Here is a 19628-nt window from a genome sequence, read left to right on the forward strand (position 1 = left end):
GCTGCTGCAGGAGGGGCCAGACGGGGGCACAGAGGATGGGCCTACCACAGCCTCATGGCCCACAGTTCCTTTCAAGGTGCACGAATTTGTGCACAGGGCCCCTAGTATATTGATAAGATTCTGGTATGGGAATAGATTTAAAGACATAACTCAGTATTGCATGATTTCAGGAAAAGTCAATTGGTACAAGTAATAAGCACATTTTCAATGCTGAGCAGTAAGAATCTTTTGCTAAGTGTCAAAATTAGTTTATCAGAACTAAACATAGAGGCTGTAATTCTGTCAAGTTTGTGGCCCAGTAAAACTGCTTTTCAATATTCCTGCAGAAGCATCATTTGAGTTATTCACCAGACAACATGTTGGCTAACATTTATGACAAATTAGGTCTTATCTCTAAGTTCCACTTAGAAGTAAATGGCATCAGGCACCCATTTTATTGAATTCAACAGTTGTTTCCATGACCTTCGGAGTCTTTGAAGTGCAACTAAGAAGTATTTTAGGACAATGCTTCTCCAAATATGGAAGATGTTTGCTATTAAAAGCTCCATGCTGCTTTTGTTTTATGAACTGTTCTGCATCTTCATATTTCATTCCACCTTTGATTAATACCAGGTCAACAAGCACTGGAACTCAAGGACTGCAACACAATGAGCAGCAATAAAACAACCAGGTTTTTCAGGAACCTTAATTTTTATAAGACTCGAGTAGTCATCAACAATCTGATTAGATGGTGGTGCACACACTGCTGGTGCCAGCCCCAATCTCTCTGTGCCATCAGTGGGTGCGAGTGGAGCCATCAAAAGGCCAATCAAGAACATGGATGCCTTCTTTCTCCACAAGAGTAGTGTCCTCAGTTACTTCACATAATCTTACTATTGTGGCAACTGCATACTTTTTAAGCCCTTCTATGAATTTGTTTAAGGTCACATTGGTTGGATTGTGATAAGAAATCTCTTGTTCTTCTTGTATGTGACTTCCACAGGAGCTGGATGGTTCATTTGAGCTATGATAATTTAGTTAAAATACACTCAATAGGGTTATGAAAGAATTTAAAAATTGAATTCAGAAATGATATAAAGAAACTGACTCTACTTCAATATACTCCACTTGAAATTCCCAGTGCTTTGAGTGAAGTTGTGGATAATAGGAAATGAAATGAAACTCCTAACAAGAAGCAGCAGTTCTTCAATCTAGTAATATTGAGGCAATAGAAAGGAAGTGCACTAAGTCTTACCCCATCCAGGTCAGAACTTTTGTAAAATGCTCTGCAGATTCCAATTCAACACGTCTGTGTCCAGGTTAACAATTCATATGGAGTTTCTTGGTGGAGTAGTGATGAATTTCTACAGTTCACTTGTCTACAAAGAAGTTGTGCTGTTCCTGGCAATAATCTCCACTGCCTTTCAGAAACTGCATAAATGTGTGACCAAGAATACCACATAACTGAGGTATATGTTTACTCATTGAAGATTGTGGCCTAATCATACAGCTGGTCCCTAGGTAGCAGCAACACAGATGGCGGCAGAGGTGGCGAAGGCTGCAGGACAGGGGAGGCTTTGCAATGGCGGTGGAAACACCAGACTCTACTATGCCAAAGATTAATATTCTTAACCACTGTGCTTCTACTATGTTCCAGACATTGAGGAGATAAAGGAAAAAAGATGAGATCTTCTCTCAAGTATGACAAAGCTTAAGGGGGAAACAGTCTCAGAGGCATGTACTGTATTTTTCCGTGTATAAGACACTCCTCACTTTTCCAACCCAAAATTAAGAAATCAATATTTAAAACATAAAACAGAACACATTTTTTATTTAGTAATTACTGCAGGTAATGTTTACAAACCAGTACTATGATATGCAGCATATCACTTTATTCAGCTTCTGTTGCATTACTGCTCTCTTCTTTATCACTATTAGTTTCAGACATATCAATTTCTTCAACTTCTATTTTATCACTGTCGTCTTCTGAGTCACTGTCTATATATCAGTATGTGAGATCATCCTCATAAACTGGTGGCATTTTCTGAGCTAACTTTGTTCGTGTTCTCATGGCCAACCCTTTTCTCCTCATGAAATTGAAGCACCATTTTGCCTTTCTTGTAAAATCAACAATGTTCATTTCACTTGAAAACATTCTTGCCTGACATTGAATAAGCTTGGTTGATACACATAAGCCACGCTGGTGCTGCTCCATAATCCAAGTCTTAAGCCTCTGCTCCAAGTTTTCCCATTTTGCTGGGTTTCCCCTTAAGGACTTCTTACTTTTGGCATCTTAAAGAGTTGTTCTTCCTGTTTTCTCCATTGTCTGATCATATACGCAGTGGGAGGAGGTGCAAATTGTCTCTCTGCAGCTCTATTTCCATGCTCTTTTGCATAGCTGATTACATTCAGTTTGAATTTTGCAGAGTAAGACAATCACCAGTATTTATCTTTTTATTTTTTGACATCTTTATGGACTCAGAATGCTCTGGTCCCTGTTGCATCTGTGCACTCTCTACCTCCACCTTCAATTATGGCATCAGCTGACATCAGTAACAATAAGGCTCATGATTGGAGGAGCTTGTTTGATAAGGTGTGGGCAGCTATGCCCCCACGTTGCTCCCTCCTTGGCTGACTTCCATGTATAAGACACCCCTCGATTTTCAGTCTAATGGTTTTAGAAAAAAATAGCATCATATACACAGGAAAATATGGTATTTATAGGACAAGGTGATATTGCAAAACCCTCTCCCTTGCTTTAGATTTTCTCTTAGTTTAAACCAGTCCATTTTCGATCCCCCAAATCTTAGCTTGTTGACAATTCCTCTGTTAGCCCTCTTTTCTGTTTACAATCTGGTGACTGCCACTTTGAACAGAATAATTTGCATCTGCTCATTGGTGTGCCTATCCTCATGTGTTTTGGCCACTAGGCATTATACCACTGGCTCTTCCTGCTCCAGACTCTAACCAATCCCTCAGGCACCCATCCCTGGCCCAGAACTATTGGCTGGTCAACTAGCTTCCTCGCCTGTGCGAAAGATATTTGTACATTTTCTGTGAACAACTAATTCCACAGGAACTCTTGTTACCACAGCAATAAAAATAAGGTGACAACTGGCTTTTAATCCCTGAGCCTGGTGAACATGGAAGTGACAGAGGAAAACACAGACCTTCTTTCTGAAATTAGATGAGGAGGAGTGAAGCTGCTCATCCTGTGCTTCTGAGGGCTGAAGTATCATCAGCTTTGTCCTCTGTTTCCCTGTAGAAAGAAAAATATGGGCAATGTGTTAAACTGCCTCTATTGTTTTAAGCAGCCTCAATTCTTTATGGTCACAAGGAAGCATATTTTGGTGGTGGTGATGGGACTGGAAATGAAGTAATTTGTGCTTTATTTACAAGGTCAAACAATACAATGATAATAATAACAATAAGAGCTAATATTTGCTCACTATGTGCCAAGCACTGTACTAAGCACATATGTTATTGTTAACCTTCAAAAAAAATTACAATGTAGATATGATGATTCTCCCCATTTTACATATGCAGAAAGTGAGGATCAGAGATATTAAGTAATGTATCCAAAATGACACAGCTAATGACACAGCAGAGCAGGGATTCAAGCCCAAGTCTGACCTCAAAACTCGTGTTCTTAACCTCTCTTCTGTATTGAATAATCTCAAATTCCTGCTTAGAGAAATACACAGGGGTTTTGTTCAACTTGGTAGTTATTTGATGACACTGCCTAGGAAAAAATAATTAGCTGATGGCTCTGCCTAAGAAAGGGAACGATTATGCTTTGTGCTTCAAGCTTTACATGGTGGATACTGTGTCACACTATATAGACCACCTGGGGCATATAGTCCCAGTATGTTTAATTTGGGGATATGCTACAGCCAGCCAGTATAAGAAGAACCTGGGTACTTCAGTCCTTGAACCAGACAGAGTGTACTTCCTAAACTGGCCAATGCACATGTTGGCTGCTAGTCATAGTCAGAATGGCTGGACCTGCTAGTGGATTCTGGGGTATCAACCAGTTTGGTGGCCCAGTTCATTTCAAGCCCCCATTCATGGATAGGTAGGATAGATGGAGAAAATGGAACCTGCCAGTTATAAGCCACCCTTGTATACTTAAACTTGAAGGATTGCTCACAGTGAATAATGCCACCATCCACGTTCCTATCAGCCTTCTGTGACTGGAAACCCACAATGTTCCACTCCACTATATATGTGGGCAGCAAAGGGACATTTGGCTGCTTAGCATCCACATCTTATTCTTATGTTTGGCAAATCTCCCACTGCTGGTGTCAGTGGGGGGCAGGGCTCCAGATCCTATGAATGAAACTTGAAAGCAAGATACTTACTTTTCCTGACCATGGGATTAGGTAATGGAGATATAATCTGTACTAGACCAATCAAATATCTCAATCTCTGAAGCAAATGGCACAAAAAACAGGGGTATTTTGGGAGTTACTCAGTGGTGGGAGCAGTAGCAGTAACATCACCAATGAGAGTATCAACCTAAAAAGTTTGTTCTTGGAGCATGGCCTTAAATGGTCAGGATAGATGGACAGTTGTGGCTAGGCAGCCCTGTCAGTCACAGGTCATCCTTGAACAGCCCACCTTGAGGAAACCTTCAAGTGACTGTGGCTAATTTATATCTACCACCCACATTCCACATCATGTTTGGTTTTACCTGGCTGGAAGCCCACAATGGACCACACTATTATGTACTATGTAGCAGGGGATGTGGTTGACTTCCCAGCATCTATACTCCATTCCTATGTTAGCTGGGACTCGGGCCACTGAGATTCACTTATTTTTTTTTTTTTTGTTCCACCCTGGTTTGCCAGCATTTACGTTGATTCCTAACATATTTCCCATAAGTCATTTCCTTCTTAACTCAATCAGAAACTAATTCTGTTATTTACAATCAAGAATCCTGACTAGGCTTTGCAGACGCTGCCACCCTGAAGCCACCCATGACCTGCCATGGTGAAACCCACTGTGTTCTTCGATATTATGGAGGACAGCAAGCCATTGGGCCACGTCTCCTTTGAGCTGTTTGTAGACAAAGTTCCAAAGACAGCAGAAAACTTCCATGCTCTGAGCACTGGGGAGAAAGTATTTGGTTATAAAGGTTCCTGCTTTCACAGAATTATTCCGGGATTTATGTGCAGGGTGGTGACTTCACACACCATAATGGCACAGGCAGCAAGTACATCTATGGGGAGAGATTTGAGGATGAGAACTTCATCCTGAAACATACAGGTCCAGGCTTCTTGTCCATGGAAAATGCTGGACCTAACACAGATGGTTCCCAGTTTTTCATTTGCACTGCCAAGACTGAGTAGTTGGATGGCAAGCATGTGGTCTTCGGCCAGGTGAAAGAAGGCATGGATATTGTGACAGCCATGGAGTGCTTGGGGTCCAGGAATGGCAAGACCAGCAAGAAGATCACCATTGATGACTGCGGACAACTCTAATAAATTTGACTTGTGTTTTATCTTAACCACCAAAACATTACTTTTGTAACTTAGAAGAGCACCACTTCACCCCAATTTGCTTGGAATGTTCTATAATCTGTGCTCTTGCCAGTTTTTTGGGTTCCATAATTTCCTTACCCTTTCCCAGTCTAGCTGGATTGCAGAGTTGAGTTTATGATTATAAAATAAAAACTAAACAGTTGTCTCTCAAAAAAGAAAAAAGAAAGAAAGAAAAAAAAAGAAAAAAGAATCCTGACTAGATGGTCTGAAAACTTAGCTTTGCATCTGATGATGCCTGTATGACTCTCCCCAACTCCGTGACATTCCTGGAATCTTGAACAAATACTCAGAAAATCAGCAGATTATTTTGAACTAAGAAAGAGGCATTGTCCCACCCTAATATTTCAATTAACTTAGGGGTATATCTACTTTCCATTTCCTCCTTTCCCCTCCTCCTCTCTTCCAACATTGCTCCCTATGCCAGCCCACACTTAAACCTTTAACTTAGATTTCTTTTTCCCATAGAAACTTTCTCTCACTGAGCACAGGCTGAGTAAGGTGGTCCTCTCCCGCAGGGCCTTAAGATTGACTATTTTAGCACACTATTACACTGTTGTAATTTTATTTTTAGCTTACTTAATTGACTTTCATATGAGACTGGTTGCTCCTTAAAGGCAGAATTGTGCTGAGTCATTGTTATATTCTTATATGACAAAGGACTGTGCCATACAAATACCTCCAAATAGAATCACTACCAGAGTCAGAAGGCAAGATCCTCTGGAATAATATGAAGAAGCATTCATCAGGTTCTTAGCCTCCTCTGCTGTCCTCAGCCTCCTCTGAAGTTCCCTGTAGAACAGGGAACTTCAACTATGGCAGGACTGTTGCAGCCTTCACATCATAATCTTTGGGGGCTATATTAGTTTTCTATTGTTGCTATAACAAATTACCACAAACTTAGTCTCTTTAAACAACAAATATGTTATCTTACAATAATGGAGGTCAGAAGTCCAAAATGGTTCTCACTAGGTAAACATAAAAGTTTCATCAGGAAATGGAATTTGGGAGAACAAAACTAAAACAGAAACAAGCACAAGGCTGTTCTGAGGACCATGAGACATTTCCCCTTCCCTTTGTTTTATTTTTTAAATTAAATCTTTATTGTTGAAAGTATTACATATGTCCCCTTTCCCCCCCCATTGACCCCTTCTGTCCTGCCTCCATGCCCCACCCAAGACCTTCAGTGGGCAGAAATCTTTTAAAAAAAATAATGTCTGGTAACTTCCCAAATCTGGGGAGTGATATAACATTCAAGTACACAAAGCTTATATAGATTCAACCCAATGAGGTTCTCAGTGAATCACATTATAATAAAACTGACAAAAATTTTAAAAATAGAGAATTTTGAAAGCAGCAAGAGAAAAGATTTGAAGCTATCCCAGAGGCTCCTTACACTATCTTCGAATTTTTGGATTCTTTTTTCATTTTGCTTTTCTGGTTGGGTGTTTTTTGCTTCTTTGCATTTCAAATCTTTGCCTTGATTCTTGCGCTCCTCTGGTCTGCTGTTGGGAGTCTGTATAGTATTCTTTATTTCAGTCCGTGTATGCTTAATTTCTAGTTGGTTCTTTATCATAACATCGAGGGTCTCATTAGATTTCTTGTAGATCTCATTAAGTTTATCGGCGGCTTCTAGACAGTTCTTGAGAGACCTTAAAAGTGTGGTTCTGAACTCTATATCTTCCATTGACAATTTTGTCCTGTTTCTTTGTCTCTGCATTTTTTTATGCTTTCTTGGTGCACCCCCTAGTGTTCTTTGTGCGCAGTCTTGTTGTAGTTAAGCCTTGATTGTTGTAGTTAATACTGGGGGGATTTGACCTCCAGGCCAACTGGCTGTGAGAGTCAGCTGTGTCTGCAGTGGGAAAACTTCTGTCCTCTGGGGAGGTGCTAATCTAGCCTTTGCCTGAGGCTATCTGGCAAATGGCTCTGTGCAGGGCTTGGGCAGGGCAGGTCGCACGGGATCAACAGGGCGGGCGGAGGGAGTAGTTATGGCTACTCTCAGTCCAGTCCCCAGAGGCTCTGCCTCTCAGAGTCCCAGCAACCACTGCAAACCTTGGAGAGAAAGCTGCCCTCGAGTTCTGACCGATGCCAGACAGTCCCGCTTCTCCCGTTTGAGTCTGGGTCCCTAGAGACTCGCCCAGAACTGGAGCTCAGGGCCTGAGCCTCCCTCCCAATGGAAAGCGACAACCGTGCCCTCAGCCACCAGCCCGCTCCGCGCGCACCTCCGCACCTTTGTATTTTCCGCACTGCACCTCCTCTGAGTCTCGGTATGCTGTTCTCTTTCCTTCTAGTTGAAGAATTTCCCCTCAGCCAGCATTCCTGTGGTTCTGGGTGATGTCCGTTCCGTCTTTGAGTTGTATTTTTGAGGTGGTTGTGCGAGGCAGCATTCTCCGGTGTTTACCTATGCCGCCATCTTGGTTCTCAAATTATTATATTTTTATTTTTAATCAGTATTATTACTACTACTATTTTACCTTTTTTTTAAAAGGATCATTTTATTTTATTTTGGAATTAGTGTTCTACATTTTATTTTCATGTTTCCTTTAGCATCATTTTACTCTATCTCAACTTTAACTTTATGCCAACACTCTCTTCAACACTTTTTCCATTTTGTTGTTCTGTTTCTCTTACCTTATTCCTGCTTTATATTTTACCTATTCCTTCTTTTTACCCCCTGTTAAAAAAATCACCCTACTTATATATCTAATTTCTGATCCCCTGCTCTTAGTCCATACACACCTCTCTCTTCTCTTTTTTCACTATCCAAACTTTTTTTTCTTTCTTCCCTTTTTTTGCTGTTGTTGGTATAGTGTTATTGGTTTTTTTTATTTTTGTTATAGGTTTTTGTGTTTTATTTTGTTTTGTTTTGCGGGCTTTCTATCCTATTGTTGTTTCCTTGACTGTTGATTAGATTGTTTTTTTTTTGTTTTTTGTTTTTTTACTGTTTGGGAGGCTGTTTCTCTTTGTTGTTGTTTTTGTTTCTGTTTATTCTGTGCTTCTGTTTTTCCTCTCCTCGCTTGCTATAAGTTTTTGTTTGTAGTTTGCATTCATCTCTGGGTGTTTATTGTTTGCATGTTTTGGGATTAGTGGTTGTTCTATTGGGGTATTATCTCCATATAAATAGTTCCCCCTGCTTCTTTTTGACTCTCTTTCTTTTCTCTCTTACTTTCTTTTTCCCTCAATATCACTCTTGAAGTCCTTTTTTTTTTTTTTCTTATCCCCTAATTCTCTTTTCTCTGGTGGTCACCTTTATTTGGGGTTATTAGTATCATGAATACATTTGTGTTCAGTGCCTTCTGTGTTGTGCCTTGTTGTGTTGTATTTTGTGCCTTTGAATCAATGCAGGAGAGAGAGAACTACAAAACCAGACACCCGGAAAAGAGACATCATGGGGAGAAAGCGAAACAGCCCAAATATGAAAGAAAAGGAGGCATCACCAGAAAAGGAAGTAAACAACATGGAGGCAAGCAATATGTCAGAGAAAGAATTCAGATAAATGGTCATAAGGTCGCTGAAAAGAATGGAAGACCAACTCAACAATATGTGTAAAAAACAAGAGGAAATGAGGAAGAACCAAGAAGAAATTAAAAATGACATTGCTGCTATAGGAACTCAATAAAAATCATCAACAGTAGACTAGAAGAAGCATAGGATAGCATCAGTGAGTTAGAAGACAAGGTAGGGAAACAAATACCCAAGCGGAGCAGCATCTAGAAAAAAAAAAAAAACAACTTAAAAAACAGGAGGAGAGCTTAAGGGAACTTTGGGACAACACGGAACAAAACAACATCTGCATAATATGGGTACCAGAAAGAGGGGGAACTGAGCAAGGAGTAGAAAACCTGTTTGAATAAATAATGACAGAAAACTTCCCTGATATAGGGAAGAAAAAACTCACACAAATCCAAGAAGCTCACAGAGTCTCAAACAAAATGAACCCCAAAAGAACAACACCAAGGCACATTATAATTAAATTGGCAATCACCAATGACAAAGTAAGAATACTAAAAGTGGCCAGAGAGAGACACAAAGTTACCTACAAAGGACCCCCCATCAGACTGGCAACTGATTTCTCAACAGAAACACATCAGGCCAGAAGGGAATGGAATGAAATATACAAAGTCATGCAAAGGAAGGGCCTGAATCCAAGAATACTGTACCCAGCAAGGCTATCAATCAAAATTGAGGGTGAAATCAGGAGCTTCACAGACAAAAAGAGAACTAAGGGAGTTTATTATCACCAAACCAGCAATACAAGAAATGCTAAAGGGTCTGCTGTAAAAAGACAAAATAGGAAGCAATGAAGGAACACAGGCGTACAGAATAAAAATGGCGACAACAAGTACCTATCAATAATAACTTTAAATGTGAATGGATTAAATGCCCCAATCAAAAGATATAGGATAGCTGAGTGGATAAGAAAACATGACCCATATGTCTGCTGTCTACAGGAAACCCCGCTCAGAAAAAAAAAGACGCACACAGACTAATGCTGAAGGGATGGAAAAAGATTTTTCAGGTGAATGGAAATGAAAAAAAAGTTGGGGTAGCAATACTTATATCTGACAAATTAGATCTCAAAGTGAAGGACAGAACAAGAGATAAGGAAGGCCACTTCATAATAATAAAGGGAATAATCCAATAAGAAGAAATGACTGGTAAACATATATCTACCCAATACAGGGGCACCCAAATACATAAAACAACTTCTGAAGGATATCAAGGACAGATTGACAGCAATACAGTCATAGTAGGGGACTTTAATACCCCACTATCACCATTGGACCAATCCTCTAAACAAAAACTCATCAAAGAAACATCAATACTAAATGACTCACTACATCAGATGGAATTAATTGACATCTTCAGAATATTTCACACCAAAGCCACAGAATGTACATTCTTCTCAAGTGAACATGGGCCATTTTCAAAGATAGACCATATATTGAGTCACAGGCAAAGTCTCTTCAAATTCAAGAAGATAGAAATCATATCAAGCATCTTCTCAGATCACAATGGCATAAAACTAGAAAGCAACTACAATAAAAACAATAATAAAATCAAACACCTGGAGGCTAAATAGCATGGTATTAAACAATGACTGAGTTACCAGAGAGATCAAAAAAGAAATAAAAAGCATCATGGCAACAAATGTCAATGAAAATACAACAATCCAAAATCTATGGGACACAGTGAAAGCAGTTTTGAGAGGGAAGTTCATAGCTCTACAGACCTGCCTCAAAAAACAAGAAACAATGGTAATAAATTACCTAACCTTACAACTCAACGAGTTAGAAAGAGAGCAACAAGAAAAGCACATCATAAGCAGAAGGAAGGAAATAATAAAGACCAGAGCAGAGATAAATGAAATAGAGGCCAAAAAAACAATACAAAAGATCAAGAAAACCAAGAGCTGGTTCTTTGAAATGATAAACAAGATTGATGAACCTTTAGCCTGGCTCACCAAGAAGCAAAGAGTGAGGACCCAAATAAACAAAATCAGAAATGAAAGCAGTAAAATAACAACCGTTCCCACAGAAACACAAACAATTATGAAAAAATACTATGAACAAATCTATTCCAACAAAAAGGACAACCTAGATGAAATGGACATACACGCTCCCAAAATTCAACCAAGAAGAATAAAAAAACCTGAATAGGCTGATAGCTACCGAAGAAAATGAAACAGTGACCAAAAATCTTCCAGCAAACAAAAGTCCCGGTCCAGATGGCTTTACAGGGGAGTTCTTCCAAGCATTCAAAGAAGAATTAAAACCTATCCTACTCAGACTATTCCAAAACATTCAGGAGAAAGGCACACTTCCAAGCTCTTTCTATGAAGCCAGCATTACCCAAATTCCAAAACCAGATAAAGACACCATAAAAAAAGAGAACTACAGGACAATATCCGTGATGAACATAGTTGCTAAAATCCTCAACAAAATTCTAGCAAATATGATTCAGTAATACATTAGAATGATCATACATCATGACCAAGTGGGATTTATTCCAGGAATGAAAGGATGGTATGCCGGGAGCCGGTCCATGCTTGCTGTTTCAAGGGACCTGGCATATATGGCATACTGTTCTTAATATGTTTGCTCACCTTCTTGGCACTATGTGTTTTAACCAAGGTCTCTGAGAAAGGTTGTTTCCCCAGGTAGGGATTTCCCCCTGAAGTTAGGGAGGGAATAAAACCTCTTAACTAGTGCCAGGTGGGTAATTAATCACTTTAACTACGAACAATCATGCTTAAGCTACATAATCTTTACCTCCTGGAATGGAGATAAGAAACGCCCTAACCTTTGTAATAGAGATTGGTAGGATTGAATCAACTGGTATAAATACAGATGTAGTAAGACAGCAAGACACAGAACTTAGAATACGGAACCAAGAGAACCAGAACTTAGAATACAGAGCTTAGAACACAGAACTAAGAGAGACAGAACCTACAAAGAACGTTCTCTAGAGACAGAAGAACTTCACTGGAGAGAACATGGCAAAAGATCCTGGACTGAACCTGACTACAGAAATTGGCAAGAGAACCTGACTAGAACCTGGTAACTGAACCTGGCTGGGGAACCTAGCAAGAGAACCTGACTGGACACAGAACCTGGCTGGAGATCCTAAGCAGAACTTCGCTGGAGATCCAGACCAGAACTTGGCTGGAGATCCTGGCTAGAGATCCTGGCTAGGCGGCTGATCAACTGAATGCTGCCTCCATGTCATTCCTTCTTCGCCGACTCCATCCACACCTTTGGGGACCCCTGGACCTGCTGGGGTTGGACCCCGGCATATGGCACCCGAACAGGGACCCCTAGGTAAGCGCCCCGCACTCAGGACGGATAGGACTCCACCGTAGGAAGAGGGTGGATAGTCTTTGCCCCACAATCGGGACGGATCGGACTCCACCATAGGAAGAGGGTGGATAGTCTTCGCCGACTCCGTCCACACCTTTGGGAACCCCTGGAACAAGGTTCCCCTAGGTAAGCCCCCCCCCCATTGAGAACCCCCACATTCGGGACAGATAGGACTCCACCAGCGTGCTGCAGACCCCCCTATAGAGGATAAGTAGGGTAAGAAGGTGGATAGTACAGAACTTAGATTGAGAAGATGTGCCATACTGAGTCCAAAGAAAGAAGACTCTGTATTGATTCTTAGATTGAGAAGATGTGCCATACTGAGTCTAAAGAAATAATACTCTGTATTGATCTTTTAACACATATGCTTGCTAGAAGAGGAATTAAGGTTACTCCCAGTCAGATGGAACGTTTTATACAAGAAATACGTCCATGCTTTTCTGAGGAAGGAAAGGTGCCGGAAAGGTAAATGTAGAGGCATGGGAGAAGGTAGGCCCAAGGAGCCTTATCCTTAACCCCACTACAGCCTTTCCACCCCGGGAAAGTGCAGGATTGGCAAGCTCTCCCTGGGGTGATAGATCAGGACTCAGGTAATAGCGGAAAGCGCCAATCCTACTCTTAAAATGGATATAAGAGAGCATTTGGGGTTTTTCTTTTTAATGCCTGCTTTTAAAAAATAAAAAAGGGGGAATTTGCCGGGAGCCGGTCCATGCTTGCTGTTTCAAGGGACCTGGCATATATGGCATACTGTTCTTAATATGTTTGCTCACCTTCTTGGCACTATGTGTTTTAACCAAGGTCTCTGAGAAAGGTTGTTTCCCCAGGTAGGGATTTCCCCCTGAAGTTAGGGAGGGAATAAAACCTCTTAACTAGTGCCAGGTGGGTAATTAATCACTTTAACTACGAACAATCATGCTTAAGCTACATAATCTTTACCTCCTGGAATGGAGATAAGAAACGCCCTAACCTTTGTAATAGAGATTGGTAGGATTGAATCAACTGGTATAAATACAGATGTAGTAAGACAGCAAGACACAGAACTTAGAATACGGAACCAAGAGAACCAGAACTTAGAATACAGAGCTTAGAACACAGAACTAAGAGAGACAGAACCTACAAAGAACGTTCTCTAGAGACAGAAGAACTTCACTGGAGAGAACATGGCAAAAGATCCTGGACTGAACCTGACTACAGAAATTGGCAAGAGAACCTGACTAGAACCTGGTGACTGAACCTGGCTGGAGAACCTGGACAGAACCTGGCTGGAGAACCTGGAGAATCTAGCAAGAGAACATGGACACAGAACCTGGCTGGAGATCCTAAGCAGAACTTCGCTGGAGATCCAGACCAGAACTTGGCTGGAGATCCTGGCTAGAGATCCTGGCTAGGCGGCTGATCAACTGAATGCTGCCTCCATGTCATTCCTTCTTCGCCGACTCCATCCACACCTTTGGGGACCCCTGGACCTGCTGGGGTTGGACCCCGGCAATGGTACAATATCCACAATCAATAAATGTGATACATCACATAAACAAACTGAGAGACAAAAATCACATAATCATATCAATTGATGCAGAAAATCCATTTGACAAAATCCAACACCCTTTCTTGATAAAAAACCCTCTGCAAAGTTGGAATAGAGGGATCATACCTCAACATAATAAAAGCCCTATATGACAAACCTACAGCCAACATCATACTCAATGGGCAAAAACTAAAACCATTTCTTCTAAGAACATGAACAAGACAAGGATGCCCACTTTCACCACTCCTGTTTGACATAGTACTAGAAGTACTAGCCATAGCAATCAGACAAGAAGAAATAAAAGGCATCCAAATTGGAAAAGAAGAAGTAAAACTATCCTTATTTGCAGATGACATGATACTATACAAGAAAACCCCAAAGCCTCCATCAAAAAACTACTAAACCTAATAAATGAATTTGGCAATGTTAGCAGGATATAAAATTAATGCCCAGAAATATATGGCCTTTTTATACACCAATAATTAACTCACAGAAAGATAAATGAAATAAAACAGAAACAAAAACAAAAACAATCCCATTTATCATTGCACCAAAAAAACGAAGATACCTAGGAATGAACTTAACCAAGGGTATAAAAGACCTGTACTCGGAAAACTACAGGACATAGAAAAAAGAGCTAGAGGAAGACATAAACAAATGGAAGAACATCTCATTTTCATGAATTGGTAGAATCAACATCATTAAAATGTCCATACTACCTAAATCAATCTATAGATTCAATGCAATACCTATCAAAATACCAATGGCATATTTCAAAGATCTAGAACAAACTCTCCAAAAATTCATCTGGAATAAGAAAAGACTCTCGAATAGCAACAGCTGTCCTGAGAAAGAAGAGCAAAGTTGGAGGGATCACAATACCAGACATCAAACTATATTACCAAGCCACAGTTCTCAAAACTGCCTGGTACTGGCACAAGAACAGTCATATAGACCAATGGAACAGAATAGAGGATCCAGAAATTGACTCAAGCCATTATACTCAATTAATATTTGACAAAGGGGGCAAGAGCATACAATGGAGTCAAAACAGTCTCTTTAATAAATGGTCTTGGGAAATTTGGTCAGATACATGAAAAAATGAAACTAGATTACCAACTTACACCACACACAAAAACAAATTCAAAATGGCTAAAGGACTTGAATTTAAGACAGGAAACCATAAAAACCCTGCAAAACTCCATAGGCAGCAAAATTACAGACATATGTCATAGCAATATATTTACAGACGCAGATACTAGGGGAAGAGAAACTAAGAAGAAAATAAACAAATGGGACTACATGAAAATAAAAAAGCTTCTGCACAGCAAAAGAAACCATCAACAAAACAAGAAAGCCCACTGCATGGGAGAACATATTTGCCAATGTTATCTCCGGTAAGGGTTTAATCTCCAGCATTTACAGGGAACTCATACAACTTAACAAAAGGAAGATAAACAACCACATCAAAAAATGGGAAAAGGATCTAAATAGACACTTTTCGAAAGAGGACATTCAGAAATCCAAGAGACATATGAAAACATGCTCAAAGTCACTAATCATCCAAGAGATGCAAATCAAAACAACAATGAGGTACCATCTCACACCTGTCAGAATGGCTATCATCAACAAATCAACAAACAGCAAGTGCTGGAGAGGATGTGGAGAAAAAGGAACCCTTCTTCACTGATGGAGGGAATGCAGACTGGTGCAGCCATTGTGGAAAACAGTATGGCATTTCCTCAAAAATGTAAAAATGGAACTGCCATTTGACCCTGTAGTACCACTTCTAGGAATATATCCCAAGAAATCAGAAACAGCAGTCAGAGAGGACATATGCACCCCTATGTTCATAGCAGCACAATTTACAATACCCATGATTTGGAAACAGCTTAAATGCCCATCATCAGATGAGTGGATTAGAAAACCATGGTACATCTACACAATGGAATACTACACTGCTATAAAAAAGAAGGAATTGCCGAAACTGGTTTGGCTCAGTGGATAGAGCGTCGGCCTGTAGACTGAGAGGTCCCAGGTTCGATTCCAGTCAAGGGCATGTACCTGGGTTGCGGGCATATCCCCAGTAGGAGATGTGCAGGAGGCAGCTGATCGATGATTCTCTCTCATCGATGTTTCTAACTCTCTATCTCTCTCCCTTCCTCTCTGTAAAAAATCAATAAAATATATTTTTAAAAAAAAGGAATTCTTACCATTTCCAGCAGCATCGATAGAACTGGAGAGCATTATGCTAAGTGAAATAAGCCAGACAGTGAAAGAAAAATACCACATGATCTCACTCATTTATGGATAATAAAGAACATTTTAACCTAATGAACAAAAAGATAGATACAGAAGCAGAGAATTATCGAACAGACTGTCAAATTACAGCGGGAAGGCTGGGGAGTGTTGGGGGGGAGAGAGCAATCGAAGGACTTATATGCATGCATATAAGCATAACCAATGGACACAAGACACTGGGGGGGGGGGGGTATGGGCATGTGCTGGGTGGTAGAGGAGGCCAGGGGAAGGTCAATGGGGAAAAAAAGGAGACATATGTATTACTATTTGTAATACTTTAAACAAGAAAATAAAATTTAAAAATAAACAAACAAACAAACAAAATCTCCTTGGGTATTCCTAATGTGTGAAGTTGAGAATCACCCCTTAGAAAACTTAGAGATATCTTGCAAAGACACAGCCGAATTCCAAGTAGTCTGCCAAGCAGTGTATATTCATTCAGCTTACTCCCAGGCAACACTGGGCCCAATTATGAATTTTCATCATCTAAAAATGTCCATATAATCATAGATCACAGAGGGAAACCCAGTTCTGTATAAAAAATAACTTAGTAATGCCCTGCATATAACTTAATCTCTCTTCTCTGAGATTTCTATGACTTTGAATGGAATACCTGACAGCGACATCATAAGGCAAATGAGAAGAAGGGTGGCTCTGATTTTTCAATTTTGAAACAAATGTGGTTATGGACACTAGCCTTTAGAACATTTTTATTTTTAAAAAAAATATATTTTATTGATTTTTTACAGAGAGGAAAGGAGAGTGATAGAGAGCCAGAAACATCGATGAGAGAGAAACATCGATCAGCTGCCTCCTGCACGCCCCCCACTGGGGATGTGCCCGCAACCAAGGTACATGCCCTTGACCAGAATCGAACCCGGGGCCCTTGAGTCCACAGGCCGACGCTCTATCCACTGAGCCAAACCAGTTCTGGCCAGAACATTTTTAGAATAAAAGCACAAAAGATGGTTAAATAAGCAGTCTTTATCCCATTGCCATGGCTAAGGGCCTATGCCAATTCAGCCGATGGAGACACATTATCAGCATGCTTATATGGCTAAATATTTTCCTAAGAATCTATGTCCCACAAAGCAATATCCTACATAACATCTACTTCTAACCCAAAAGCATGAGTTGGTAAATGACTAATGTTCAGGAAAACTTCTGCATATGAAGTTAAAGAATCCATCTCTCTTATGACTACATAACAGAGTAATATGATGTACAATGAGAAAGAAAAAGTGGCCAGGAATGAGCTACTTCTTATTTTTTAAAAATTTATCTTTAATGTTGAAAGTATTACAGATGTCCCCTCTTTTTCCCTATTGATCTCCTCAACCCCACTCCCAACCCCTCCCCAGGCCTTCACCACACTATATTATCTATGTCCATGGGTTATGCATATAAGTTCTTTGGTGAATCTCTTCCCACCCCACCCCTTTTCCTTCTGAAATACATCAGTCTGTTACATGCTTCAATGTCTCTGGATTTATTTTGCTTGTCAGTTTATTTTGTTCATTAGATTCCACATATAAGTGAGATCATGTGATACCTGTCTTTCTCTGGCTGGCTTATTTCACTTAGCATCATACTCTCCAAGTCCTTCCATACTGTCTCAAAAGGTAAGAGAATCTTCTTTTTTACCGCAGCATAGTATTCCATGGTATAAATGTGCCACGACTTTTTTATCCACTAATCTACTGATGGGCGCTTGGGCTGTTTCCAGATCTTAGCTATTATAAATAATGCTGCTATAAACATAGGGTGCATATATTCTTTCTGATTGGTGTTTCAGACTTCTTAGTATATATTTAATAGGGGATTTCTTGTGACTTTCTCTCCTGCAGTTAGAAAAAGAAGTTTCACATAGACATTCTCTGGTATTAGCCCAGCCACCACTACAGATTATGAACCTGAGCATGAAGAAATGACAATGAAGGAAGAATATACCATCAGGATAGTATATTACCAGACAGTAGATACAATTGCATTTGGCCTTTTTGTGTTCTGAGTTCAGGCTTGGAGGTATAAAGAAACCACAGAGCCCTAGCCAGTTTTTATCAGTGGTTGGATCATTGACCTGTGGACTGAAGGGTCGCAGGTTCCGATTCTGGTCAAGGGTACATACCTTGATTGCAGGTTTGATCCCAGCCAGGTCGGGGCACATGCAGGAGGCAACCAATCAATGTTTCTCTCTCACATCGATGTTTTTCTTTTTATGTCTCTCCCCCTCCCCTTCCACTCTATCAAAATCAATGGAAAAAATATCCCCAGGTGAGAATTAAAGAAAAGAAAGACATCACACAAAGGGCATCCATTATAGTCTTATTAATCTGGTATAAAGCTAAAGGAAGCTGCCTCTTAATCATTACTCTTAGGTAATATAATACCTATGAACTGATATGCTGATATTTGTTGATTCTTTTTTTTTTCTTTATTAAGGTATTACATATGTGTCCTTATCCCCTAATTGCCCGCCAACCCCTCCCCCCCCACCGCTCGTGCCCTCACCCCACTAGTGTCTGTGCCCATTGATTATGCATACAAGTCCTTTGGTTGATCACTCCCCTTCTCCCACACCCTCCCCTTCCTTCCCTCTGAGGTTTGACAGTCTGATTGATGCTTCTCTGTCTCTGGATCTGTTTTGTTCATAAGTTTATGTTGTTCATTATATTCCACAAATGAGTGAGATCATGTGATATTTGTCTTTCTGATTGACTTATTTCACTTAGCATAATGCTCTCCAGCTCCATCCATGCTGTTGCAAATGGTAGGAGTTCCTTCCTTTTTACAGCAATGTAGTATTCCATTGTGTAAATATACCACTGTTTTTTAATCCACTCATCTGCTGATAGGCACTTAGGCTGTTTCCAAATCTTAGCTATTGTAAGTTGTGCTGCTATGAACATAGGAGTGCATGTATCCCTTCTGATTGGCGTTATTGATTTCTTGGGATATATTCCTAGAAGTGGGATCACTGGGTCAAATGAGAGTTCCATTTTTAGTTTTTTGAGGAAACTCCATACTGTTTTCCACAGTGGCTGCATCAGACTGCATTCCCACCAGCAGTGCGTGAGGATTGCTTTTTCTCCGCATCTTCGCCAGCACTTGTCATTGGTTGATTTGTTGATGATAGCCATTCTGACAGGTGTGAGATGGTACCTCATTGTCATTTTGATTTGCATCTCTTGGATGATTAGTGACTTTGAGCATATTTTCATATGTCTCTTGGCCTTCTGTATGTCCTCTTTCAAAAAGTATCTATTTAGGTCCGTTGCCCATTTTTTTATTCTTTATCCTAAATATTTTACATGCATAATATAATTTAATCTTCAGAGGCCTATAACGTATATTTGTATTGTTGTTGTTATTATGTAAATAAGAAAACTGGAATTGATTGCTCAGTTAGTAAGTGATGAAACA

At 40.1% G+C, this 19628-nt stretch overlaps 2 pseudogenes; one reads left to right on the plus strand and one right to left on the minus strand.

Moving 5' to 3' along the window:
- Positions 1-433: 433 nt before the first annotated feature.
- LOC118654692 lies at positions 434-1001 on the minus strand (annotated as a pseudogene).
- A 3967-nt stretch (positions 1002-4968) lies between these two features.
- On the plus strand, positions 4969-5462 carry LOC118654223 (annotated as a pseudogene).
- The last annotated feature ends 14166 nt before the right edge of the window (positions 5463-19628 follow it).

This window comes from Myotis myotis, unplaced genomic scaffold, assembly GCF_014108235.1.
Source record: "Myotis myotis isolate mMyoMyo1 unplaced genomic scaffold, mMyoMyo1.p scaffold_m19_p_4, whole genome shotgun sequence".
In the NCBI taxonomy this organism is placed as follows: Eukaryota; Metazoa; Chordata; class Mammalia; order Chiroptera; family Vespertilionidae; genus Myotis; species Myotis myotis.